The sequence below is a fragment of the Trachurus trachurus genome (genome assembly GCF_905171665.1).
Source record: "Trachurus trachurus genome assembly, chromosome: 7".
NCBI lineage: Eukaryota > Metazoa > Chordata > Actinopteri > Carangiformes > Carangidae > Trachurus > Trachurus trachurus.
In genome coordinates, this window is record NC_139901.1 from 15,095,992 (window position 1) to 15,111,967 (window position 15,976).

Sequence of the window (15,976 nt, forward strand, 5' to 3'; positions counted from 1 at the left end):
AAACCGGCCTGAGCAGCAGCTCTTCAGCCTTTATCCCCCCGCTGCTGCTGCTGCTGCTGCTGCTGAGGCTGAGGATGCGCTGCAGCTCTGAATGAAGCCACGGTCAATGGCCCGCTGCTGGACGGCTGTGCGATGAACGCATTGGCGTTTTACACTGAGATGGCGGGAGTGATTTTGGACTTGTTGTGTTTTCTGTGGATACTGCCGGCGGTGTGGGCTGAGCAAGGTAAGCCGGCGTTCAGCTTTGTCTCTGAATGTGAATGGAGGGAAACAAAAACAGGTGTTAACTTGGTTTTGAAGAAACTAAAGCTGCCAACATGTTATACCGGGTTATTATTACATCTGCCCCTCTGGCTGTTTATCTGACATCAGTGCAGGCTGCAGGCCGCGGGAGCAGGCGTCAGTACCGTCGCCTCTCCTCTGGACTCAGTCTGGCGGTCTGTTGTCAGTATTTAGATCTGTAGTAGGCTACTGTGTGCATTTACAGCAGGCTTAGATACTGCATTAAGTCTTAACGTGTAGACAACTCTATAATATAGCCTAGTATATATAGCCAATATATTGATACATATAGCCTAATTATGCACAATACTTAAGACATTACATGGAACAAAGTCAGCGTGGTTGTGTAGAATAATTGTCTGGTTTGATTTTGAACCAGTGAACAAAACATTGTGAGTAGGAATCTATCTATCTATCTATCTATCTATCTATCTATCTATCTATCTATCTATCTATCTATCTATCTATCTATCTATCTATCTATCTATCTATCTACAACATGAGGAACCTCAGTTTTAGCAAACAACCCCGATGATATCTCAGATAGTCCACATTACTGTAAAGGAACACTTCACAAATACTCAACTCATGAACTACTTATGAAGTGTGACAGGAACAAAAGAGGAAGTCAGGTGACCTATAAAGAGTGACAGAGTGGGTGGGTTGATATACTCAAACATATGCTGGGTATAATCTCTCTGTAGTAGGCTATTAACCTGGGGTGGAAAAACAGTATTTGTGACACAATTTAATTAACATGAACACATACCTAACCTCACTAGCTATGTCTCACTGTTGATGTTGCACTGTGATCTGGAAAATGGCTTTTTCTTTGCACACATATCTTTGCCATTGTTCAGCTCTTCACTATCTTCATAGTTTTTAATACAAGACACATCTACCTTTACACTTGCCAGAGACTTCATTAGGAATGTGTCTATGTTTCTGTCGCTCATGTGCAGACGTGCAGTGCTGCTTGTTCACATACTGGAGCGAAACCTGTGTTTCAAAGGTTATGAAACAACTGTTCCGGTACATTTACTTACTTGTGTTGAGCAAATTAAGCCACAGTGGTAAGATATGTTGCAGGCAGAGTTGAAGCTAAGCTAACACGCTAAGCTATTTAGACTAACTAGCTTTCTGTCCAAACGTAACAGATGAATGTTATCATGTCCCTGACTTGTGTCAGTGACAGAGTTTTCATCTTTACTAATAAATGATTTAACTGTGCAGCTCCGAGGCTACCGGCAACTGTCATACATATTTAAGGTGGAATGTTACTCAATGCGTGATTACGTTTGGAAATTAATCAATACGTTACTTCTTTGCTCATTTGCTTTCTTGTATGACATGATTTAGTGGTCAGATCTGAAGCCACCTAACTTTTCAACCCAGGATTTAATTGAATCCCTTATAAAATATATTTAAAAATAAGTGTGGCAGTGCGTTGTTGTGTTCTGCTGTTCAGGCAGTATGTGTATTAAAAGATTTGTTTTGGGTTTTTCAGCATCCAGCATATTATTGTAAATCCCTCTTTACCAATTAGTTAGAAGATAGTAAATTAATCAAAATAGCGAAACACAACCACCACCATCAAAGAAATCCACAGATCACCATGTCCACACACACTCTTGCTCTGTATCCCTGGTGATGACGTCAGAGGTCATCGTGGCGCTGCTGCTCCTGGTTGGGCTGAGTGAGGATGCCCTCAATGGCACTTCACAAGTTGTCCTGGTTGGTGGAGCTCTTGTCTTGCACCTCCCACTAGCAGCGGATAGGTTTGCTGTGAGGCTCAGAAAGACATTGGTGCCTACATTTGCTTCTCATTCCCGTTCCTGTGTGTGTGTGTGTGTGTGTGTGTGTGTGTGTGTGTGTGTGTGCTTGAGTGACTGTGGTTCATAGAGGAGATGCAGCCTGACCATCAGGACACCAAACGCTGTGAAGCTTTTTCCAGTTAATTTAGCTCAGGCTGAAAAACCTGTGATGTCTGTGATGTTCTCTACTTTGTCGTACAGTACCACACAATGAGCTCATGTTCACATATTCATAAAGCGATGATGATGACATGAGGATTTATGGGTTATCACAAGACACAAGCCAACCAATCAGTACCTTTCTGTGCTCTGTGTTCACACTGACTCTCACCTGGAGGGTCACATTAGCAGCAGCAGGGCACAGATGTTGTGTTAGTGTTGATCCAACAGTGCTGCCTCCCAACTGGAGCTGGGCTGCACATAATTGAATTGTTGTGTACCTGTGTTGTTACAGTAATGGAAAGATGTGATTAGGCACAATCATGGTGAGATTAGATATTCACACACTGCAGTTTTTAATTTTGCCTGTGCTAATGAGGTTATGTTTTCGTCCGTGTCTATTCACTTGTCAGCAGGATTACATAATGAGTAGGCTACTGACCCAAACTTGGCAGAGTGATGGAGCAAGAGCTAGGAAAGAAGCCATGACATTTTGTAGTGGTGTCTGTTGGGTTGTTATGATTACGAAACTGAGAGTGTGACACACTCAGAACCAAAACCACGATTGTATCTATCTATCTATCTATCTATCTATCTATCTATCTATCTATCTATCTATCTATCTATCTATCTATCTATCTATCTATCTATCTATCTATCTATCTATCTATCTATACAGGGAACCACCACTGCTATGATGTGGCTGCTGGGTTATCTGTCCATCCCAAATTGGTGACAGTGACTGATCAAACTGTGCATGATGCAGTGAATGAAGTCCACCGTGATACAGTAATACTGTAATAATAATGATAATATTTTAATTTATAAAGCACTTTTCAAGCCAACGCACAAAGTGCTTTCCAAAAAATGAGTCAACCAAACAATAAAATCATTATTAGACAACACACAAATTGAATTCATAGAAACAACATAGAAATGAGGTGCATGCTTATACAGAACACACATGCACATACACAAAAACATGTACGTTGTCGTTTACGCTTTGCACAAATGAAAGAATCAGCACAGTAACAGTTATTTTTTTACTGTAAAAATGCCATTTTTGTAAGTATGTAAGATACGATTTGAAAACTACAACAGAATCAGCTGACCTGATCCTCAGTGGGAGGCTGATCTAGAGCCGAGGAGTCAGGACTGCAAATTCACCTCTTGTCTTTACTGTAAACTGGACTCTGGAACGGTGAGAAGGCCTTTTTCTGCAGACCTGAGGGACCTGTTCGGACAGTAGGTTGTGAGAAGCTCTGTGATGTATATGGTGCCAGGTTGTTTAGTGCTTTGTTTGGAATTAAAATAACTTTAAAGGGGATGAGAAGCTAAACCAGGACTGGTGTGTGATGTGTGTCGACAGTTTGGTTTTGGTCTAGCTGCAGAGTTTCTGATCATTTGGAGCTGAACAATGACTCGATTGATAAGACATGTGCATGTATGACTTTCTGTGTGTTCTTGGAGGATAGAAGTGATCTAATTTTAGCAATGCTTCTAAGTTAGTAGAAGTATGACTGGACAACAGTCTTAACATGTAGCTCTATGCTGAGGTCACAGTCCAGAGTCACACCCAAATTCTTTGATGAAAAGCACTACAGATCTACACAAAATGTCCACTAATGTGAAGCCAACCAAACAAATGTGGAGGATTTTAAGCCCTTGAGCTTCTGCAGATTCGAGGACATCTCTTCCCAGACAACTGTCAGACAGTAGCCTATCATCCATCAGCATCAAATCTGTCATCAAATATACTAGATATAAAAAAATAATGAAATGATCCAGACGCTGATGTGGCTGTAAACCAAACAAACGTCAATGCCAAATGCTACAGTCTCACCACTCTATAATCAAACTGAGTCATCTGATAATGTGAACAGTCAGAAGTCCGAAACATGAAAATCTTTCCCCTTTCTCAAATCTGCTGCATCCAGGCATTTGCTGTGTCTGTCACCTCAGCAACGCTGTTTTTGACACACTTTGACTTCCTATGCCATGGAGTCAGACACAGACTCACAGAAACACCACAATGTGGCCACCACAGCCCAGGTAGGTGCAACACCACAGTGGTATCTCCCAAATAATGAATTTTATAAAGGACAGACAGATAAAATGTTTGTGACAGAGAGGCTGTCAGTTTGTCTCCTAGCAACACCAACTGTCAGTTGTCAGCTAACCAATGCAGAGGCTCAAGGATGAGACAGTAGTGTTTTCACAAATACAACATGAAATAGTTTGTTGGAAAATGCACACAGGAGCCGCAGTGTCATAATAATTTATATTTTCTCACACAAAACATAAATATTCACGGCTCAGTTGAATTTTAGAAGTATGATTCAGACTAATGTTGGCCCTCCCAGGCAATGCTGATTATTCTTGGAGAGAAGCCAGCATGGCCTCACTGCCCTTTGGTGACATTTTCTCAGTGGAAGTCACTTATCTAAGCCAATCAATATTCAGTGTTAGGAAAGGCACAGTCCTCTTTCGCCTGTGGGAGCAGTGACAGAAAAAAAAATCAAACATCAAAACAGCCCATGACCCAGTTCTTCACTGGCCTGTGGTCGCTTCATCGTGACAGATAGCCAAAGCAGTGTCACATCAATGGCCAGACTGCGTCCACTGTGGAGCAGCTAGTCCAAGAAATGTCTTTAGTAATATTAATGGAAGTATGTTTTAATTGTCTGGCTAATTTGTCCATTTGTTACCTAACAGCTCATTTCCTGTGATAATAACCACATGCCATTTTTTTTAAACATGTAGGCCTAATTAACTCAGGTAGTTATGACAGTAACACATGCTATATTACCATTAACAACATAGGCTACCTCCTGTATTAGCTCATTACGTGTTGTTTAGTAACAAATTAAATTACTGACAAATATTTGCTGAACTGACAGAATCATTTTTAACTGATGACTTGTAGTTATAAAATCAGGATCTTGGCAGCAGCTTGGAAGTGACTGTTGGTTAACATGTAGAGCCCTATTTTCCTGGCGCAACTCAGGGGGGCGCAGCGAGGCGAGCCCTGGCGCAGCCGGCGCAGTGGCATTTTCCTCCAGTGCAACAACGTGCGCAGTGGATTTGGTAAATTGGCAGACTGCTGTGCGCCGAGATGGGAGTGGTCGCGCAGCAGGGGGAGGTGTCGACAGATTCACCGTGGCGCAGTGACAATTTGTTGCCGATAGACCGCGCGGAGAGTGCGCCGAAAGCTCGCCAGCTCCAACCTGGTCTACTCTCAGCGCAAGGCGAAGCGCAGCCAGCGGACTGGTATTTTGACTGCCCAGCGCGCAGTGCGCCCACGTCACCAAGACCTCACAGGCAGGTTTCCATAGTTCCAGGCACATTTAAATGCAATTAATAATAATAATAATAATAATAATAATAATAATAATAATCACAATAACCCTATCTGAATCAGCACATACACGTATATCTATATCGATTGTCCCGTCACACTGATGACAGATCAAAGGCTGTCGGCACGCGTAATGGAAACTCAGCCTGACTGAATTAACACAGATGAAACCAGGGAGGGACTGGGACAAAAAAGCAGCCGTGGATGTCCCAAGAGCAGGTGTGGACACTACACACTGTGCCGTTGAGATGATCCTATATTTATTTATTTACTTATTGATTTATTAGAGGGCAGCGGCTGCATCGTCACGCGGCCATATCAAATAAAACTGAAAACAAACAAACTATCATCTCTCACAGCAAACCACAATCAGCCTCGGCATCAGATAGTGAGCAGATATTCACATCTCCCATCTCAGGTAAATTCTAAAGAAAAAAGAAAAAGAGAGAAGCTCCGTGATGCCTCCTTTACGCACAGCTGTTTGTTTATGTTGTGATCTGTGCACACGGGTTTAAATAGTAGGTTACTAAATATGAGTGTCTTTATTAATGGAAAAGGTGTGTGTGTGTGTGTGTGTGTGTGTGTGTTTTGTCTTTTTGTTTTTTTTTACTGGGCAACAGCTCTCAATATGTCAGAGCAAACCTGGATAAAGATACTCCTCCTCACCTTCAAAGCCCTTCACCACCTGCCCCCGCCCCCCTACCTGTCTGACCTCCTCATTCCCCACCGCCCCACCCGTGCCCTCCGATCCTCCTCCACTCTCTCCCTGACAACACCCATATCTAAACTCAAATCCTTCGGCGACAGAGCCTTCTCCCGTACTGCACCCCGACTCTGGAACTCTCTCCCCCCATCTGTCCGCGACTCACCCTCACTCCCCACATTCAAGTCCCGGTTAAAAACATACCTCTTCTCCCAAGCCTATGACCTCCCCTACCTATAGCCGGTCTCTCCATCACCTCGCTCATCAATATGTCACTGTGTACTGTCTCTCCCTCGTCTCCCCCTGTATGTCTCTACCCTGTTTCTTTTGTGTCTTTGTAAGCGTCTTTGGGTTATTGAAAAGCGCTATATAAATTAAATGAATTATTATTATTATTATTAACATCATAACCTCCTCCCTCCCAGACTACTTTTGCATCATCAGCCCGTGAGGTCTGTTCGCGCGACCGGACACTGCGAGCTTGGACCGGACCAGAACATCAGTTTCCTCCCGTCTCACTTGCTGTGAGAGATTTTAGTTTATTTGTTTTCAGTTTTATTTGTTATGGTCGCGTGACGATGCGGCTCAATAAATCAATAAGTAAATAAATAGCAGATCATCGCAACGGCACAGTGTGTAGTGTCAACACAGCAGTAATCCATCCTCATCTTTCATCTGTGTTAATTCAGTCAGGTTGAGTTTCCATTACGCGAGCCGACAGCCTTTGATCTGTCATCAGTGTGACGGGACAATCGATATAGATAAACGTGTATGTGCTGATTCCGATAGGGGTTATTGTGATTATTAATTCAATTTAAATGTGCCTGGAACTGTGGAAACCTGCCAAGTCAATTGCCTCCCTCTTCCACGGTGAAATCAAACGTGCGCCTCGCGCGCGCGGCAGATTTAAAGGCGAGGAGAGGAGCTCATTTGATTGGTGAAGATCTGACTCGGCTGTGTCAAACCCACTCCACGCCTTCTCTCCTCCCTCTATGCCATTTGCGCTGGTGGGAGGGAAGTAGGCGGGATGCGCCCTGCTGCGCTTCGAAGGAAAATTGCAAACTGCTCCTGGACACGCCTCGTTGGCGAAGCGAACGCGAAGCGCAGGCCTGCTGCGCCTGCGCTAGTTTACGAAAATAGAGCCCGTAGTTTTAATGAGCCACATATAGATGGTGCCGTGAGGAGGGAGAGGGCGACTTGTTAGGAAGCTCCACAAACAAGTCTGAGAACAACTGCCTCTTTAGCGACAAACCGATATTTAACAATATCTAGTTTAGTCAGTTTAGCGCAGTTTACCCAGGGACCTTGACGGCTATACAATGATGAGAAACACCTACAGCAGGTACATGCTTTTTTTTTTTTTCTTTTTTTTTTTCACTTTATTACAGTAAATAAAATCCATATCATACATACATACACACACACATACAGAACAGGCAGAGACAGGCCTAAGTCCGTCTCTCTCTCAGACCAACGCCCATCAAAGTAGAGACAAATAAAACAAAGGTGTTAGAGACCCAGAGATGTGCAGTGATCACACCCAACATGCAACTGTAGACGTTCTCTCTTTTGTTTTCTTCCTTTTGGTAATAAAACATCCCATAGGAAACATCCACAATTGCCAACAAACAGACATACAAATAAACAGACAAGCAAACAAAACAAACAAATAAACAAACAAAAAGAAAGAAAAACAACCACATCATTCTTCTAAATCTTGATCACCCCTACCTCACCCACCCCCTCACCCACCCCCCACCCCCCCAAGAGAAAAAAACAAAGACACAAAACATAATATAAACAACCCACCCCCACCCAAAAACCCTACCCAGAATATAATAGAAAGAAGAAGAAGAGAGAAAGATAGAAAGTAAAAATAAAGCCCTCCAACCCTTCCCCTTCCCCTCAGTTCCTTCCCACCTCCACGTGACCCTCCTCTGCTGCAAGAAAAAAAAGAAAAAAAGAAAAGAAAAAGGGAAAGACATATGCATCTACAATATGGTCTTAACTAATTGTAGAGCATCTTTCCTGATTTGAATGGCCTTTCCACTAGACTTACTTACTCTGGCCACTGACAGCTCCATAGCCAGTATTTCCACCAGCGACTGGATCCACTGTGGTATAGATAGACTATGTGGTGGCTTCCATCTAACTGCCACCATCCTTTTTGCCACAGTGGATGCTGACAGCCAAACTTGTCTCTGTGCTGGACTCAGTTGTAGATCTGAGTCGTCCCCCAGAAGCATACTTTGTGGTCTACAGTTCATTTCTAGCTGGAAGAGTTCAGAGAGAGACCCTGTTACTTCTCTCCAGAAGGCATAAACAGCTGGGCATTCCCACATGACATGTAGGAATGTCCCTGTTTGGTTTAGATTACATAAAGTACAATTAGGAGTTGTAACTATTTTAGCAGGTACATGCTAAACATCAGAGCGCAGAGGGCATCACTGGATGTCAGCTGCCCAGTTTGGAGGAGCTCAGCGCTGTCTCAAAAAGTCCATGAGAATCATCAGGGACCCCACACACCCCATAACAGCCTGTTTGTGCTGTTGCCCTCAGGTAAACGATACCAACACATCAAAGCCAGCACAAGCAGGCTGAAAAACAGTATTTTCCCCCAACAGTTAAAGGTGCCATATGTAAGAATGTGGCCAAAAACGGTTACTGCAGTCAAATTCAAAACACAGCGATCTCGTTTTTTCTCCCAGCCGTAGCGGCAGCTCATTGTGGACCAAACCGGAGGCTGAAATGCCACTAACACCGCCGTGACGAGGAGAGAGGGCTAGGTGGCGCAACATGCCAACACGTAAATTCAAAACATAAATATGATTTGCAGTCTGCAAAAAAAGATTTTAATGCGAATACTCTGGCTGTAGTTGTTGTTGGTGAGTTCATCCTGTTATATGAACATTATTCCTGAGTCTCTGTGACATATTAGGAGGATTTTACGGCCAGTTGCTTTAGATTTCTTACATATTGTACCTTTAATCAATCCAAATGGACAATGGAATCTAAGCTGGTCTGGACTCTTTTAACTTCCCTTTAAACCTTTTAGATGTTGTTATTTATTTACTGTCTCTTTTTAATCTATTTATGCGTATTGTGGAGTTTAACTTAGTTAGACTTTGTTGTCCTTGTATAGGAAATTCTTTTCCATCACACTGTACCACACTGACATAAAATAAACACAACAATGACACAGTACAATACAATGAAATGAATCAAAACACAACAATTCAACAACAAAGACTTGGTTCTGTTGGTGAGGCACCCTGTTTAGGGCTTTTATGGTCACAGGTACCAGACTTCTGCCAAAGTGAGCCCCATTGAACCGCACAGATCAAAACTTGTTGAGCATCAACCCTTTTTTTCTGTCTACATCATCATTTGTGCAAAAAATAAACAATGACTGAATTTTGATCCACCTTTAGTCACTCCATGCCCTACTTTTGGCTGCCGTGACATTTCACAAGCACTTTTGTATATTTCTCCAACTGTGACTCTACTGAACCATATTGCCCTCCTCGGGATGGGAGATCACAAGATTTTGTCCAGTTTCTGCACTGTACAATGGTAACTGTGTTATCCAACAGCTCACTGTTATTAATAGATATCAGAATTAGCAGGTGGGGAAAAGCTACAAAAGCTATAGAAGCTAATATTTAATTATTATTTTAATATTTCATATCATTTACTTTCTGACAGGATGCTGAAGGTATATCTGAATACACTGATGTAGTCCCTGTTTGACATTTGAGTAAACAAATCCTCTATTAATCAAATTATGACCTACTGACAGAACACCTGGGGCTTTTAAGGCCCGTGGGATTCCTTGACGCCCAGGGGCATTTACTGACTTTACCCAGATAGTAATCCATTAGAGAACGAGATATGGCATTGCACAAAGCAGACTGAAAATATCCACACCATGAGTTGACTTCAAGATTTAGATTCAAATGAAACAATGTCTGATACCGAATGAAGGAAGGATGGTGAGAATAACACGGGGCTCTGTCTTTCAGTGTGAACATGGTGCTGAAAGCAGCATGGAGGCTGCACTTTGACAGGAAACAAAGTGAATTTCGCTGATGTATCCCTATGGGTTTAATCCAGCGTGGCATACAAAGCGTGGCACAGCCTACAAGGATTATGTGAGCTGGACTTAGTTGGCCCATTCTCTCCTCCTCTTTGCCCTACTTTTCTTTGAATCATGCCGTAATAGGCAGAACAAGAGCTCTCTAAATATATATACGTATATACTGCAGGAGTGTTAGGAGTCGGACAGATGGAGCCATTACTGGACAGAGAAAGAGAGTGAATGATGAAAAAGAGCATCCAACACAGGTTTTAGTAAAACAGAAATCTGTCCCCAAATAGACATTATTCATTTGAATTATAGCTACAGCCAGTGAGAATTGTTATCGGTTCCAGACTGTGCAGGACTTCATTAGTGTTGACATTCAGGACTGCTTTCCCGTCGGCTGATTTCCAGCAACATATTGTGTCAAGTCAGTGGTGTTCAAACTGCAGAGACTGTGGAGCTGCCATGACGAATGTCTAGTGACGAAACAAGGGCAACATATATGGCTGCACCCCCGCGCTTGCCCCCGCTCGCGCCAGCCGACACTGTCCCCATTTCCCTGCTTCAGCTGCCATCAGCAGCACCAGCCAATAGCAACCCGTCTGCATTTTAAATGCTCCGCTGTTCATTATTAACAAACATATTAACTCGTGTCGTCCTCTCTCCTCTCACTTCTCTCTTCTCACCATGACATATCCATCTCTCTATGTGCTGTTAAAATCTGTTTATCTCAGTATCTCAGCTAACTGTCAGTAGGGTGAACTGAATTGCCCAAAAATGTCTAGTTTTTATCAATCGATGAATGATTTTAAACAAAGATGCAATTATTGTATTATCAGTATATTGTCTGCCTCACTAAGAATAAAGTGGGCTATAAACGTACATCATAGTTACCAAAAATATATATGAACAAATAATACATGTATTAAATACATAAATATTAACATATGAACACAATATGGTATACATAATGAGTAGAGCAGACAATATGTCCACTATCAGAATCTTTTGCTTTAATGTTTTGGCTGATTATGTTGCTGTCGGATGAATCCCTGACCAGCCAGTCTGTCGTCAGTGTGCTGTCCCACCTCCTACAGTGCAGTAGTGTCATAGTGATGCATCGGAGCCTATACAGACAGCTAGCACTACATCTTTAAAAAAAAACGATACAGCAACATTTAAGAAAAACTAAAAGATTTCTAGTTAAAAAGAGATCCTGTATGTGATTGTGCAGAACTTAAGTCACTGGATAATTTAAACAACAGTGAAAAAAAGGTGATTGTTGTGTCTTTTCAGCCATACAACAACCACACACATCAGCTGAACTGACTCTTGACATTCACCGTGTGAACTGAACTGTGTTTACTTGTGATTACCTTGATATTTCCTGCCAAAGGTCACGTCAGTAAGTGTTTACCACCTACAGTATATTCTTCCGTCAAAAACTAACCTCACATCACTGTGGATGGAAATCAGTTGCATTTTGACCTAATCATATGTGTTTGAAATAAGATCATTCTGATTTCAGCAGAAGGTAGATCACAGACTTTGCATGCTTGTTTCCATGTAAACAAATGGGGTGACACTTGCATTGGAATATGCATGTACACATTGAGGTAGAGGAGCGCTTCTGATACACTGAGCCTTGCCATCATGACAGCATAATCTATTTATTACATATATCTAAAGCAGACATAGGAATAAGTGTTGAATTAATACGCAATAACTTAAATACAGCACACAGAAGTGAATGAAAACCAGGCTTTGCACAGAAATAAATCTTTGATCAATTCTACAGTGTGGATTTGTTGTGTCACTCAAAACATGAGAGTAACAGCTGCTTTGGAGATTTTAAGCTTCTCTAAGCCTTTTACACCAAAGTTAATATGGATAATAGCAGATTTTTTTTAAATGAGTAAACCTGCTAAAAAGGCGACTGACTCCTAGTAGTACTCTGTCAGAGGAGTTGTCATGTGACCACAGAGCTCACACACGCACACAGATGACAGAGAATGAGTTGTAGCCACTGACTTGCCATGCGAGATGCTTTGGTTGGTGATTGTGTTTTTCTAAGAACAGCTACAGTTTCATCCCTTAGCCAAGTGTAACCAATGTGTTCCAGTTTGACAGCACCGTGCTGGACAGGTGGCAGTGTCTGTCTGAAAGACGTAATGAAAAAGAGTGGACATGTAGCAGACAGTCCCGCTACTGGTCCCTGTTGTAATAATATGTCATAAATGTACTGGACATGTTTCATTTTAATGTTTGAATGAAATCTCTCACTTGATGACATGATTTTGGGTTATGTCTCATTACTTTATGCTTCTTACTATTATGTTTATTGAAAAGTAAAACCCTGATTTTGTCAGTTTTTGACTGTTAAAGCATCACATAAAGAATTAAAAAATAAATACATTTAACAATATTTTAATATGAAAAACCCTCAGTAGGGCCCCAACGGCCAAAACTCCAGTGCATCTTGCCTGGATGCACTGGAGTCTCCTGCCGGATGGCAGGAGTTTAAAGAGGTGGACAAGCTACTTGACTTAGCTGCAGTGTTACCATTACCTTACTTGCCCAAGAAAGAAGTGAACATTATATATAGGGGTGGGAGAAAAAATCGATTCACATAGATATCGCGATATCTTTTTTGACGATTTTTAAATCGATTTTTTTTTCCAAAAATCGATTTTTTTTTTTTTTTTTTTTTAATTTTTTAAATATTGTGCAATGTGTATTTGTTAGCCTATTTTACATACAGAGAGTACAGGTTTTGAAAAGGGTTTGAGTTCACTTTATAATGGAGTATGTTAATTTCTAGGCTCCTACAGTGTTTGTGTGCAGATAAATGTTAAAAATGCGACTAAAAATCGAGAGAATCGGCAATATCGTAGAATCGCAATTTAAATCGAATCGCCATCCAAAAAATCGTAGAAGAATCGAATCGGGAGAAAAGCATATCGTCCCAGCCCTAATTTATATACCAGCAGAGACTTAACTATGATTAGTCCTGTGGGAGAAGTGGCGCACAGCTCGGACCCGCTTCTCCTACCTGCTTCTCCCGTTGTGTCCCGGTTCCCCCTCGGGCTGTGTCTCTCCTACTGTTTCACATGGAGATCTGTATGATGATGCACGTCCGCTTTGAAAGTATGGGTCATATTTCCTCCGTGCCAGACCATGGATGTATAATAGATCCATGTGCCAGACGATGTTGTGTTACGGCCAAGACTGTTTGTGGGAGATTACGTTACCACCACGTGAATGAATCCTGGCCACTGATTGGCTTCTCAGGCATGAATCTGGTGAATGAGGACTTCCATGCGCCTCTCCTTTACCGTCTATTGTTTTCTTTTCAAGATAGTATAAATAAATTGATAATGGAAAATTGCACATCGTCAAAACAACATTTACGATAATATCATAGACGATATATATCGCCCACCTCTAGGTCACAGAGACCATTTTGAATCAGCCATTTTGCCTTTGCTGTCCTTGCAAATAGACAGACACAGTCACACACACACCTGTATATCTTAACACTCTTGTGAACATGGTCATAACATTTGTACCAATATTGGTACAACGTGGATGATGCACTAAGATTGAACCAGAACAGTAAAATTGTGGGCTGTAAAATGGCTGAAAGAGTAAACAGCTCACTATAACTCTGTAGAGGTAGTGTGATGAGTCTCTGATTTTGCCTCTGCATTTCCTATTCCAGATTGATCTATTGTCTGTACTTAAATATTGATTCGTACAGCTTTTAGACCATTTGTTGAGGCATATATCTCTGTTCAGTGGCTGCTTGTGTTGTTGTGTTCATATAAATATTTATTGAAATATAATAATTTTAGTTTTTGTTGATTTTATTTTATTTGTAAAAATTTGTACAGTATTAAATGTAAATGTTACCATTTGATGCATTGTATCAAGTGTTAGCTTAGTGCATCTGCAGTCCCTTGGCAAGTCACACACAAAGCATGACATTCCTGTTTGTTTATACAGAGACTGTAGAGGTTGAATGACTGTTTACCCAGTCTAAAGTTTGCCAAATTGCATATGATCGTTTCTTTTTGTTTGTTTTTTTAAATCATTTTATCAGAAAACATTAGGTTTAGGCAGCAAGAGCAAAAAACGACAGTGTGAAACACAATGGGCTGTATACCCCTTTAACACAGAGAAACATTTGGATCTCGAGTCTCCACTGTTGCCTCTGCTTCCTTCTTGGATAAGTCTGTGGGAATTGGCTACGGGTCAGTGCTCTGGCCTCTTTATTCCTGTTTCGTAGCGGCGCTGACACCTAGCTCGCCACTCCCTCCAAGCTCCTTATTAATCACTGCTGATACTAATCGGAAGCGAGCAGCCGGAAAAATGGGCCATTTGGATTCAACAGTGGATGCCTGCATGCCAGTCTGACATGGAAAACAATACAGCACTGGCACTTGTAATATGAAGGTATAGCTATAGCACGCACTATATTAACATTATTATAAAATTGGAAAAATACTGTACACACTTCACTTTCATTCATGTCTTGTAGACTAACTGTGATCACCAGTAATAGCCTGATCTGCCTTAAAGCTGCTGTGTGGTCAAGTGGATCAATGTGGCTGATAGTCAAAGTGGTTGCCCAGTCTGACTTGGTTCTTTCTGCCCAGCAACTGCTGAGTCACTATCAACGGTAAAGTTTTTGGCTAAAATGGTTACTGACGACCCCAGAGGGAAAGTGGAAAGACGTAGCAAAAACCTATTGGCTAGTGATAACTTACAGATAGGCAAGAAAAACTGCACAGCAAACTTGACAATGATACACCCAAGTGATGATATACAGTCCTTTCCAACGTACTTGTTATCAATCTTCTTGGCTTATTGCTCTGCCCTGGTTCTCTCTCTCTCTCTCTCTCTCTCTCTCTCTCTCTCTCTCTTGCGCTCGTTCTCTCTCACATCACTGATCTACCTCTCATTAACAGTAATCCTCTAATTAATTACATATTGAGCCTTGCTTTATAGTCACTGAATGATGTGTTAACAGTTAAAGTTTGCTTGCTGTAATGGAGGCGAGGCTCAGTGTATTGGAAGCACTCCTTCACTTTGCATTGTGCTGTTACTGTACACTAGAAACACCACAGCTAAACTCCTTTCAACAATGAAAGAGTGAGTGCAGCTTCAAAATAAGTTTTAAAAACACTCAATGAACTTTTATAAATGGGTTTTTTTTTGCATTAAAAAAAGCTCATTCCTAGACATCCAACCTCGTGTTTTGTGATTTATGAGGAGATTGGCTTTTCTGTTTTATGTTTAAATTTATCTGACCAGTCCAAGGATTAAAACCAGCAACCAGTGTCACTATTTCTCTTGCCACTACTGTGAGGACCCAGACAAATCCTGGCTCCATGTGCTTTTCTAATCGCAAACACTTTCCAGATTAATGTAGAGATAGATTAAAGCAGAAGTAAGTGGAATGTTTGTGTTAATATAAGTCTTAAATAGTTATATCTTCTGACAGCAATCACTTATATAGAGTGTTTGGTCTGAAACACGGGTCTGTCAGTCACTCTGCTCTGCTGTAAGCCGAGGAG